This window comes from Sphaeramia orbicularis, chromosome 16 (genome assembly GCF_902148855.1).
Source record: "Sphaeramia orbicularis chromosome 16, fSphaOr1.1, whole genome shotgun sequence".
Taxonomy (NCBI): domain Eukaryota; kingdom Metazoa; phylum Chordata; class Actinopteri; order Kurtiformes; family Apogonidae; genus Sphaeramia; species Sphaeramia orbicularis.
In genome coordinates this window covers 44,663,848-44,677,324 of record NC_043972.1, presented here as the reverse complement: position 1 = coordinate 44,677,324, position 13,477 = coordinate 44,663,848, and positions in this window count along the sequence as shown.

Below are 13,477 nucleotides of genomic sequence, written 5' to 3'. Positions count from 1 at the left end.
AACACATCTTCAACAACATGCCCAATACCCACAATGCAATGTGGAGATAAAAAGGTGTGGTCATGACTAAAACTGAGTGATTTAAATCCATTCAACTGAAACTTTTTCGTACTTTCGACTACATCTACAAATTAGTAGAATAGACTTAACATTTTATAGTAATGTAACAAAACTTAAATCATATAAGTAGATTGTTATGAAAGCATTTTAGTAAATACAAATTCTGGGCTTACAGTGTACAATTATCTGTAATGTAAACAGGCTCAATGACACCATTTACATGCACACTAATACTCTGATCATTATGTGATTTCTGGAGTTATCAGATTATTCATGTGACCATGTAAACAGCATTATCTGATCAATTTTATCTGATAACGACACTAATCTGATTATGAGAAATTGGATTAACACACCTAGATTTCTCCCCAGTACGCAGATGTCTGCATGCATGTATACAAGTTAATCTGATTTATTTCACTTTTTTACATTTGCACGTGTGTAAAAAATTAACAAATTTTAAAAAAACCTATATAAACAGAAGTTACGCAGTGACAACGTGAGCCGAAGGAAAAAGGTAAACAAACAATGAAATGAAATGAAGGATAATATCAACATGTGACCTATTTTACAGTCTTCTTAACTCCCACATTATGACACCATACCATGGTCACCAAGACAAGACTGCATGTTTTGAAAATGACAGGAAGTGTACGTCTTAGTTCACACTCCAAAATAAATCAAATAATGGGCTGAAACATGTAAACCAGGGTTTTTCGATTATCGCATTTCTGAAGTGCATGTAAACGCGTCACATCTGATTACTGCAATTATCAGATTACTCCCAGTTATTGGATTTTTATGGTCATGTAAACAGGCTCACTTATTCTCTCTGAAGAGAATAAGGCAGACAAAGGGAATTACATTTATTTCCATCCAGAAGGAATAACTCGATTTTATTTGTAACTGTATCAATGTAAAAAAAAAAAAAAAAAAAAATCTAATACTGGTCATGAAAAAATGTTATTAAAATGTAAAAGATAGCTTGCACCTTTCTCATCAATCTTGCATGAAATCGCAAAATCTATTGTAAGCATGTTATTGATTCATGCCTGCACAGTTGTATATTTTAGGGTTTGCATGGTGGGGGGGCCCAAAGGGACTTTTTTTTTCCTTTGGGCATGAAATCCCCACGTATTTTCCTAATCCTGAACTAATTTATTCCAGTACTAGTGATGGAGATCAGATAGTTACACATAACAACAATATATAATTACACTAAATATTAAATGTAACTGTAAAATGAGCCAATATGTTGACGATTACAGAGGGATCCCATCTGTAGAATATGTATATCATATGTGGAATATAACAGAAAGTCGACTCGTGCTAGGAATTCATTATTGTACTTCTCGTCCTGGATGAATTTCTTTCTCTTGTAAATTTCTGTTGCTTATTCTTGTGCAGTGTTCTTGGTGTTCTTCCAGAAACTGCAGATGGTGTGAAACAGATAACACTGTAGATGTATTATCTATTTTTGAAATGTTAAGGTTCCCAGTACATCCATCTCATTACGTAAGTGAACCTGCTGACCTGCGGCAGTGTTATGGTTGTACTCTGCAGAAACAGCAGACCACATGGAGGAAACGCATCCAGAAAGTCAGATGTCAAATGGGGGACATGTCAGATCGGGTGTGGAAGGAAAAAGCAAATGAACATCTGCCACGAAACTCTACGTGTGCCTCTGGGAGTCTGAGGAAACTTTTTTTTTTTTTTTTTTTCTTTTTTTTATATGCAGATCGGAAATATATCAAAGCAAAGGAATGCTTCATATGGTGCTAAACCCCCTCCCCTGATATTGAATGACCTTAAAACGGGTACATGAACAGTAGATGTGGCTGATGGTGCCCTGAGATGATGTCCTGAGGACAGAGAGGCAATAAAGAAACATTATGAAAACTAAGCTGATGTGAGCAGAGTGCAGATATCACACAAAAGTAGCTAAGAGCGCTTTTGGAATACACATGTAGGAGATGATAGGAAAAAAAAGAAGCTTATATGTGCAAGCAACATGAAGCAATAGAGTAGAGCAGGGGTTCCCAAAGTGGGGTACGCATACCCCCTGGGGTACTTGGAAGAAGCCCAGGGGGTACTTGAAACTTTTTGGGAAAAATACATTATTACAAAATAAATAATGAGAATTAATGCTGAAATGTAAATAGTATATTTTATTGTTTTATTGTCAATGATCTTGTTTAAGCTTTCGTAACATTTTTAGAACATTTGTATTTTATATTATTCAAAATTAGTTTATTTGAGTAGCTAAGTACTTAATCATTGTTTAGTTTGTTTTGCATTGATCATTGCTAATTATGTATGTTCTAAGTGTGATAACATTCTAATTTTATTAGTTAGGTTTTGTATTATTTCTAGAATCAACGTTTTTTTTTTTTTTTTAATCATTAATCATCAGTTTATAATTGCAAATGAGGCCTGTGTGTGTGTGTGTGTGTGTGTGTGTGTGTGTGTGTGTGTGTGTGTGTGTGTGTGTGAGTGTGGTTAAACTACTCGGCCTCATCACAGTCAAGGTGTACAAGTATATTGGCATCAGTTATTAATCAGTCAAATCAAAAAGATCCCCCCAAAACCATTCCCAAATTGTTTCTATGGCCATCTTATTACTAGATCTTGCAGTCCTCCAAATTTGAAGAAAATCGGATAAAAACTGATAAAATGGCGACCCAGTGAGCGTGAACACGTGTACAATTTTATTGTTATAAGAGAGCAAAATTATTGTACATAATGTTTTGTAACACAATAAATAATTACTACTCAATTCCTGTGTCTTTTTTATGACAAAATACACACATCACATTGCTTTTCATTTATTGATTATTTTTGTTGAACAGCTGTTTGATTATCAATTCTTATTTTCAGTATTAAGACAACCATTTTGTTATGAAAACCCTTCTTTTACAGCCTTTTGATTGTAATAATAGAATGGGAACCTGTTATTTTAGTATTATTATGACTAAATATGCACAACTAGACAGATTTTGGTATGCTCCCTGGCTGCAGAAAATTTGGGAACAATGTGACAAACGGGTGTTTACGTCGAACCGCATGTTTTCAATGGCGCGTTGTTCACCAAAATTCATGTAGTGTCCGTACACCAATGTACTTCCATCAATAATATCGTGTATATGCCTCATAGATATATTGTTATAACTTGTTCACAAATGTTTATTTCCTCCTGTACCAGGAAGACTTAGTTACAGATCTAACAGAGATGCGACCATGTGGTAAGCCAGATTTCCATTCCAATCTTGTAGAGTCCGTACACCAAGTAGTGTCCGTACACTATATCAAAATATGTGGGTCTAATTTTATTGTTTCTGTCAATATATGGAATTTTTCAGCACGCATGCTTTGGACACGACATCTATGCAATAAACAATGCATGATTATCCTGAGTGCTGAAACATTTGTATATCTTTGTAGACATTAACCCTTTCATGCATAGTGGTCACTACAGTGGACAGTTGTTCTCCAGCCGTTCTCTTGTATATTCATGGGTTTTGTTGTTTTAGTTCCATATCAGCCAACACAGTGGACACTTCTGCACCATCCCAAACACTGACATTCATACAATTATTGTAACTTTGCTGTTCATGATAAACCTGATCTGCAGTAACATGTTTTGGTGTAAATCAGTTGCTAATTGTTGTTAGACTGTAATTAACAGTTTTCCAAAACAAAAAGTTTTTTTTCTTTTTTTTGCATATCCTCCTGAGACCCAGCAATGCATTTTGTCCTCTGCAGGGGACAAAAGTTTGACAGTTTCACTTAAAAAATGCTGTGCATTACAAAGGACATTCCATTAAAAAATCAATCAATAAATAAAAATAATTTCAAAAATGTATCTGAAGAAACAGTTGCATTATGCAGTTTCCAATCAAGACAATTTTTTAATGTAAAAAAGCTAAAACTGTCAAATTCCTGGGTCTCAGAAGGATTTTATCTCCATGAAATGAGTAATAACTAATATTAGAGTGTGATGAAATGTGAGAAAACAGTAGCAATTTAGCAATTAGCAGCATTAAAAATGTTTTTATTTCATAGTTTTCACACAGTTTATCACTTTCTGATGACGAGTTTTAAATACATGTTTCTTTGCTTCAGAAATTAAATGCATGGTGTCCAGCTGAGTGGACATTTTTGTAACTCCACGAAAAATAGGTTCATAAAAAAAAAAAATCATTTGCATTGTTTTTTTCATGCCTGAAGAGGAATAAAAACACTCAAAAAAAATATTGACTAAGGTTCTCATAATTCATGCATGAAAGGGTTAAATATGGAGGCTGTTTGGCTGGAGTGTCCGTACACCCAATAATTTCTGATTTGACAGGGGCAAGCCTGCAAAATTTTTAGTAGACACTATAATACAAAAATATTTTGGACTTTAAAAGAGGAATATCAGACAGATAAAATGGCCTGTCTGATTTTTTGATAGAGCATTATTATTTTTTATCTATCTGTGCACCCTTTCTGGTACCCTAGATTGTGATCAGGCCGTGCTGTAAGTATCTGTACCATTCAATCCATTGTCATTTCATCACACTCTAATGCTAATTTTAAATCTTTTAAAGTTGAAATATTACACATACTTCTTTAATGCTCAGTCACTCTAGAGAACACTTTTAACAGTACATTTGTCAAACAGACATTTCTCAAACAGCCCCCCTCACCCCGATTTGTGTCAAAATCCTCTTTGTCATCGGCCCATTAGCAGCGCTGCCATTGTATTTTTGCTCTGCCCTGTGCACTTTAGCATTCATGTTCCTCCCATCAGACCACACAGGAGTGGAGGTGCAGAAGAGGGACATCCATCATTTGTAGCAAAGCCTCCAAGCCAGAAAGCTTTACAACTCCCCTAAGGTTCACAAACATAAATCCAAAGTAACTTAGAAGAGAAATAGAGGAGAGATCCCATCTTAACCCTAACCCATCAAAAGAATAAAACCAAATGAATTAAAAATAGATGTGGGACACCGTTCACACTGTTCCTTTATAATGACGAACATGACCATTGTGGTTTATTCACTAAGTCTGTAGTCCACTATCCTGTCACTATAAAGCAGGGGTGTCAAACTCATTTTAGTTCAGCCTAATATGATCTAAAGTGGGCCGGACCAGTAAAATAATATAAATAATAGGATAAGAACTTTTGAGTCAAAAAAGTAAAATTCTGTAATGACAATGTTTACATCTACGAATTATACTCGAACATAACATAAACAAATAGGAACAACCTGAAAATTCTTTAGAAAAATAAGTGCAATATTAACAATATTTCGCCTTAGTTTATCATTTACACATGTGAATCACAACTTACAGATCACTGTGGATCTACACAAACATTAAATAACAGGGAGACTATTATTAAAATTCCTCATCCTTCTCAAGAGTTTTCAGGTTATTCACATTTTTTAATAAAAGGCTAGTCTGTAAATGTAAATATTCTTGTGAAATGTAACTTTTTTTCACTAAAACAAAGAGAAAAATTTGCTGTTTTCATAATTTATAGGTTATTATGATAGTATTTTACAGGCCTGATCATTTTTAGATTGAATTGACCTAAAATGATTTGAACATCCTTGATTATTAATTTCTTCAGTGTAATTTTTTTATTTCACAAATTCATCCCAGGGGCCGGATTGAACCCTTTGATGGGCCTGATTTGGATCCCGGGCCGCATGTTTGACACCTGTGCTATAAAGGCTCCAGATCAGCACAGAATAAGAGTTCAGATCCATTTATTATAAACAAATAATAAATAAATAAATAGGGAAAAAAAGATAAATAAATAATAAATGAATAATAAAATAAATGACTCAGACAGGTTGGTGTCAATTGCCACAAATAGATCAGAGGAAACCTGGAACACTGCCTGTCTTTAAATGAATAAACAAGTGGTGCCAGGCGCAACACACCCCACCCCTCACATGCATTGTAGCTTATTTTGGCATCAATCCAGCTGATGTCATCATGTCTATACATGTGCTGATGTCAGCATATCAACTGCCTCTATATATGTGCCGAGTTTAAAGTAAATTGAAACAAAATTGATGTTTTCTTATAGCAGTGGTTCCCTACTTTATTTGGCTCATGACTCATGAGCAGACACTTTTTTGCTAAAATTAATTTGTTTTTGATCATGTAATAGTTTGCTATACTACGTTACAAATAAATATTAATTTTAGGTGACATTTAGTCTATATAATGTATATTATTATGGACAGAGGCAGAAAAGCCAGGTGTAGATTACTGCACAAAGTGAGAATTTTATTTTCCTTGGTCAGGATATGTACAGTCAGTCCAGCTTGGATTTACAAGGCTGACAATTAATACTGAACAAACAATAACTCAAACTATGAATTATGAAAGAGCTGCAGCATCTGAAACTGACCACAATGAACATTTGAAAGATAAACAGAACCACAGTGCTTCAGTTTCAGCTTCAGTTTGTCATTTATGGATTGGGATTGTCTCCGTCAACTCACCAAATATTTTTTATTAGTAAATTTTTTTTTTTTTTTTTTTTTTTTAATCAATTGCTAGAAATTTCAGGCGACCCCACGTGGGGTCCCGACCCCAGGGTTGAAAAACACTGTCTTATAGACATTTGAAATTTTGCCCTTTATAAGGAAATGGGAGAAGAAAAAAGATTTTAAAAAATTCATTAAAAATTTTGACCTACTTTACCCAAAATGTAATCATATCTATTCTGTGTCGCTGGCAATCTATAACCTCAATTTGGTGTGAATTCAACCAATAGTTTTGCAAACAAACAAACAAACACTTGCGTGTGGGAGGGTAATGAATAATAAAATAAATGACTCGGACAGGTTGGTGTCAATTGCCACAAATAGGTCAGAGGAAACCTGGAACACTGCCTGTCTTTATATGAATAAATAACTGTCCACTGCAAATTAAATGTATTTTCATACACGTTTGTCACTAGTTCCCCAACGGTGGCCCAGAGCTGCTGTCTGCAGAAAAGGTCAGAAACATCAAAAATGCTTTTCCTCTGTAAACTTTGATAATGACGTAGAGCCAGTGTTAGAAGAATAACAGCTGTAATGGCAAAAAAATCCCCTTCAAGAGCTGGTCATGTGTTACAGAACACGATAACGCTTATGCAACCCTTTAAACTGTTCCTTAAGGGTGAAAGTGGCTATTTTTTGGGGTAAAATGTCAACTCTATTAAAATTTCTTTTTTTATTGTGACAATGGACCAGGTCCTGGTTCTAACAATTAGACACCCAAAAGGTCAGGAAGGAACATGGTTTGTGGAGCCCCTTTGTGTGTTTGTAGAGCTACTGAGCCTTTTGAAAAAGCCTTTCATTCAGATTTACGCAACAGCCACATTTCCTGCTCTGTGAGACCATAAACAAAGGAGAGCTGAGGATGAAGCAGAGGTAAACTGATCCTATATGGCATCAGATACAGATGAACTTCAATGAATTCACATTTTTAATCAGTCAAAGATTCAACATTCGGCACGGCATTGTACTGCTAAAACAATGCTTTTAGGCTTTCCATGTTTTATTTTCTGTCTGTTTTAGTCACATGATACACACAGGAGTTAGTACTTGATTGCATAACCATTGTTTATGATGACTTTTGATGGTCTAACAATTTTTTTAGCAACTGTAGATGTGACTGTGGATATGGCAAAATCATCTCAATAAAATACAAAGAAATAAAGACTGGTGATCAAACTGAGGTCGTTATGTTGACATGAAGAAACTTCTGTACCTCTCAGTCCCGTATCTGATTGACATTAGTCGCCCACCACAGCTGCTCTTCTGTTTTTCAGAACTGGATGAAGAGGATGATCTGAACTTTCCAAGATGCCTTTTACCCAGGGTGTCAAACTCATTGCATAGTTCAGGGGCCACATTCAGCGGACCAGTGAAATAATATCAGTGAAAAAAGTACAATTACATTATGAAAATATTTACATCTACAAAGTTTCCTTAAAGGAGTGATATTTTGCATTTTTTTAAAAAATGGAATTATGCATTTTAAAACATCTCCCTGTGGTCAACATAAACTGTAAATGTTATACTTGGGTCTGAATTCTACATTAATTCAACTCCACAGGTCCATCTTCAACTCTATTTCTGAGTAATGACACCAGAAAGGTCATTTTGAGTGCTGGCCCTTTAACCCTTCCATGCATGAATTATGAGAGCCTTAATCTAGATTTTTTTCCCCCAATTGTTTTTATTCTTATTTAGGCATGTAAAAAAAAATGTGATTGAATTTTTTTATGAACCTATTTTTCACAGAGTTGCAAAAATGTCCACTTGGCTGGACACCATGCGTTTCATTTTTGAAGCAAAGAAACATGCATTTACTGATACACTGTGTAAAATCTATGAAATAAAAAAAGATTTTAAGGCTGCTAATCTGACGTTTTCTCACATTTTTAACACACTCTAATACTAGTCATGGAGATAATATGCAAAAAAACAAAAACTTTTTGGTTTAAAAACAAACAAACAAACAAACAAACTGTTAATTACAGTCAAATAACAATAACAAGGTCAAGGTTTATTTATATAGCACTCTTAAAAACAGACACTACTCTCCCAAAGTGCTGTATATAATGTATATAATAATGAAACAGAATAGGAGTAAAAGACAATAAATAGAATAAAACAATACTGGCACATAGTTTGTGCATTAAAAACAAGCAATTGATTTACACTCAATCATGTTAGTGCAGATCAGGTTTATCAAAAACAGAAAAGTTACAGTAATGGTATGAATGTCAGTGTATGGGATGATGCATGAGTGTCCACTGTGTCGGCTGATATGGAACTAAAACAACAAAACCCATGAATATACAAGAGAACGGCTGTAGAATAACTGTCCACTGGAGTGACCACTATGTATGAAAGGGTTAAATGTGTCAAGTTAGGTCGAGGTCAGGGCTCCTCAGGCTAATATAGGCATAGAGTGGGAACATATTATCCAGTGTAAAAACAGTGACTAAATGTAACGTAATACTAACATGATGATTTGAGTTGATTTATTAAGTTAAATTAGATATATGTACTGTGATCAATAAGTATGGTTAAAGTAAAACAATGTTGATTCATTTGTATGCAAAGGGATGTGTTGAGACATGTTAAAGTAAAGAAGGGGCATGTCAGGACACATTTTGCACGAACACAGTCAGTGACTATTGCAAAATAAGAAAAGTGAGAAAAACAACTGGCTATCTGCTGCACCCAAAACTGGAAAGAAAGGGAAGTTCCAACTGAGACATCTGGACATGACTCATCTATCGATGAAGTCAACTGGGTGTAGCCGAAGGAGGTCTAAAGCTCTGTTAAAAACTAGAATTGTTATTATAGCATTTCAGAAGTACAAGATGCTCTGAAGGAGAGGGTGCCCTACGTGTTATACGTAGAGATTAGACTTAGAGTTATGCTCTTTTAGGACCAGAAAAGAGTGTGGCAGATTGGCTTCGAAGTTGTTAATCTTACTGCTCAAAGAATGCTGGAGGTTTCATCAGATAAACTTTGCATCAATGAATCGAGATCCGAAGACAAAGACCTATCTCATCTGAGAGACAACGGATCAAAGACTTTAAAGACAAAAATTGTCTTTTAAGCGGACTTTTACCAACTCCACGGGGACATTTGCCAATGAATAAGCTGTTTACCAGAGTTTGTTGGTAACTTTGGTCCGAACTGGAAAAGAAGAAGATTTTTATATTTCTTAATTAGGCCCGAGCCAAGTAAGGGCCTATTGAGTCTGCAGTGGGCGCATGGGGACGAAATCGCCAGTGACGCGGTCGCCTTTCACCACTGTCTCCACTCTCACACATATTCACATTCACGACACTGAGACCTTTCCGAAGATGTACATGACGTGCACAAATCGCATATTTACACCTGCTCTGAATGAATGGGAGTCAATGGGACACGCCCAGTTGGGGTTAGTCATGTGGGTGTAAGTGCACGACACGTGACATCTGACCCCACAGACATGTGGGGGACCTCAAGAGCTTTCAAATAAGGCCAAATATGTGGTTGCCATAGAAACGGCTATATTGTTCTTGCTCAGATTATTATTATTATCATTATTTTTTTTTGTCTTATTTTTCCTTCTCCTGCGCTTTGAGCTCAATTTTGACCCCCTGAACATTTAACAAAAGCGGATAGCCAATAGCTGCTTTCCTTACTGAGGAGTTGGAAACACTGCCTGCCTTTCCTTCCGGCCTCACTACATTATATCTGGACAAGGTTTTAGTCATTTTCTCTGACACATAGCTGTGCCAGTTTGCTTCGCTGCTGTCCTCTGCCTCACCCTGACACACCTGGCACACCTCATCAACCTCATCAGTTGCACCTGTTGCTCCCAGGTGTGTTTAACCCTGCGTTAGTCTGCTGGGGATTCCAAACATGAGCAGTCCCCTGGGGTATTGAAGGAGCGCACATTGACCCTACATATGAAATATCAGCTGTTATAAGGTTAAAAAAGACAACAAATATGATGTGAACCTGGAAGGAAGAGACTGAAGACCCTCCACCATCATTACAGTCCTGTTTGGGATCAGTTCAGGTCCCGGTGAAACACAACAAAGAGGAAAGAGACGGTGATAAGACGAACGTGGTTTCCTGCCAATGAACTGCAGTAGTTCTCAAACATTTACACTAACTCTGTCCGTCCGTCCTCTCTCTCTCTCTCTCTCACACACACACACACACACCTGCTGTATAATAGAGAAATAGAACCCGGGAGTTGGACATTGAAAGTATGTACAGGGTGGGGAAGCAAAATTTACAATGAACATTTAGTTGTTTTTTCTCAGCAGGCACTACATCAATTGTTTTGAAACCAAACATATATTGATGTCATAATCATACCTAACACTATTATCCATACCTTTTCAGAAACTTTTCCCATTTGAGTAATCAGGAAAGCAAACGTCAAAGAGTGTGTGATTTGCTGAATGCACTCGTCACACCAAAGGAGATTTCAAAAATAGTTGGAGTGTCCATAAAGACTGTTTATAATGTAAAGAAGAGAATGACTATGAGCAAAACTATTACGAGAAAGTCTGGAAGATACTATTAAAGAAGAATGGGAGAAGTTGTCACCCGAATATTTGAGGAACACTTGCGCAAGTTTCAGGAAGCGTGTGAAGGCAGTTATTGAGAAAGAAGGAGGACACATAGAATAAAAACATTTTCTATTATGTAAATTTTCTTGTGGCAAATAAATTCTCATGACTTTCAATAAACTAATTGGTCATACACTGTCTTTCAATCCCTGCCTCAAAATATTGTAAATTTTGCTTCCCCACCCTGTATGTATGTAGAGTTTCACTGTCGTTTTACGCCAGCGTTAGTTACCTTAGTTACTGACCACACCCCCTCGTGTATAACTGCCCCCCACCCCCCACATAATTTGGTAAATTTTGTTGTCAATGTTGCTCTTAAGAGAATACGAGTTTGCTGTCTTGTTAATGTTGCACTTCATGTGGAATTTTTTTATTTTAATGTGAACTGTGATTTGATTTTTCTTGTTTGTTCAAAACTACCTTTCAGGGAAAAGTACAGTACTAATGTTTAAAATACATTTAGTAAAATTTTATTTATTTTATTTTCAATTTAATTTATAGCAGCAGAATTATATTATTCCTGTTTTTCTATATCCTATTGTCTCCAAAAAATTGGGGGAAAAATGTTCAAAAATTCATAATAAATGCATTAAAGACATTTTGAGGGGTTTTCTTTCTTCCCGTACCAAACCAAAAAAAAAAAAAAAAAAACGAACCGTGGCTTTCAAAACCAAAAGCGCACCGAACCGAAAATTTTGTGTACCGTTACAGGCCTAGTATTTACACACCCCAATACAAAAATGTTCCAAGTGTTATTTTTATGTAAAATATAGTCATACTGCTAGTTCAGGATATATCTACAATCCCTGTTGAATAATTTGAATTGCTTGTAGCTGGTTGATATTGATAAGACATAATACATTAAATAATAATAATAATAATAATAATAATAATAATAATAATAATAATAATAGTAGCGTGCTTCAACACACTAACCACAAGTAGCATTTTATTTCATATTTATATTACAGAGTATGCTACCGATACATAATGTGTAATTATGAATGAATGAATGAATGAACAAATGAATGAATGAATGAAATCTTTATTTCGAACATGTAGACAATGAAATAAAAACAAAAATCAACCAGCAAAATATAAGTACTGGTGCATAAATGATTGATAAGCAAACAAACCACAAAAATAAATACATAAATAATAATAATAATAATAATAATAATAATAATAATAATAATAATAATAGTATAACAATATCATACATCCTTTTTCCTACATACACTAATATGACAATACCCATTTACAACTTATCCTACCAGATATTAATAAAAACTAAAAAACAAAACAAACAAAAACACATATACATATATAATATAATACATATAATATTCTATATTGTCCTCTATAGTAATATAGTAATAACATATTCCTATATCCATATTTAAACTAGATATTATCAGCACATATATGGCACAGCCCCACTATGAAAAACAACCGGATCCCCCCCTCAGGTCCTTTCCTCTCTGTATTTAGTAAAAATCATCTGTTTGTATTTATTTTTACACTGTTTGATGTTTGGACATTGTTTCAGCTCCACACTCAGTCTGTTCCATAGTCTTACATCATTATTTGATAAACAGAATCTTTTCTTCGTGGTTCGACATCTTTGTATCTAAAAGTTTGTCATTTCCCTTAATTGATACCCTCCCTCTCTTTCCTGAAACATTTTCTGTAAATGGTTAGGTAATAGATTATTTCTGGCTTTGTACAGAAGTTGTGCTGTTTGGAATTCAACCATATCATTAAATTGTTTTATTTTAGACTTTGCAAATAGTGGATTGGTGTGTTCACGATAACCTACATTGTGAATTATTCTGATAGCTCTTTTTTGCAGGATGAAAAGTGGATCTAGTGAGCTTTTGTACAGTATGTATTGCCCCACACCTCTGTGCATACAACTCATCTACATATGAATTGTATGTAATTATATATAAGTGATAAAAAAAATACCTGTGTTAGTCTGGTGGTGTGACTGAACACCCCAGAAGGCCAAAGCGACGTCTACCTCCGAGGACAATTGCACCACACTACATGTGATACACTCTAGTTGAGTTAGAAGAGTACTAGGAGGGAGGAAAATAAATAAGTTGCCAACTAGAAATTACAAGCACTTAAGCCAAACTGGGGTGACAAACTACCCCAGGGGACTGACGCAGGGTTAATCAGCTGACCAGCATAAACCATTCAGCCAGGTCCAGGTTGTTCTCGCAGCATGCCAGACTATCCAGCGTTGTTTTGTGACCTGAGTCGTCG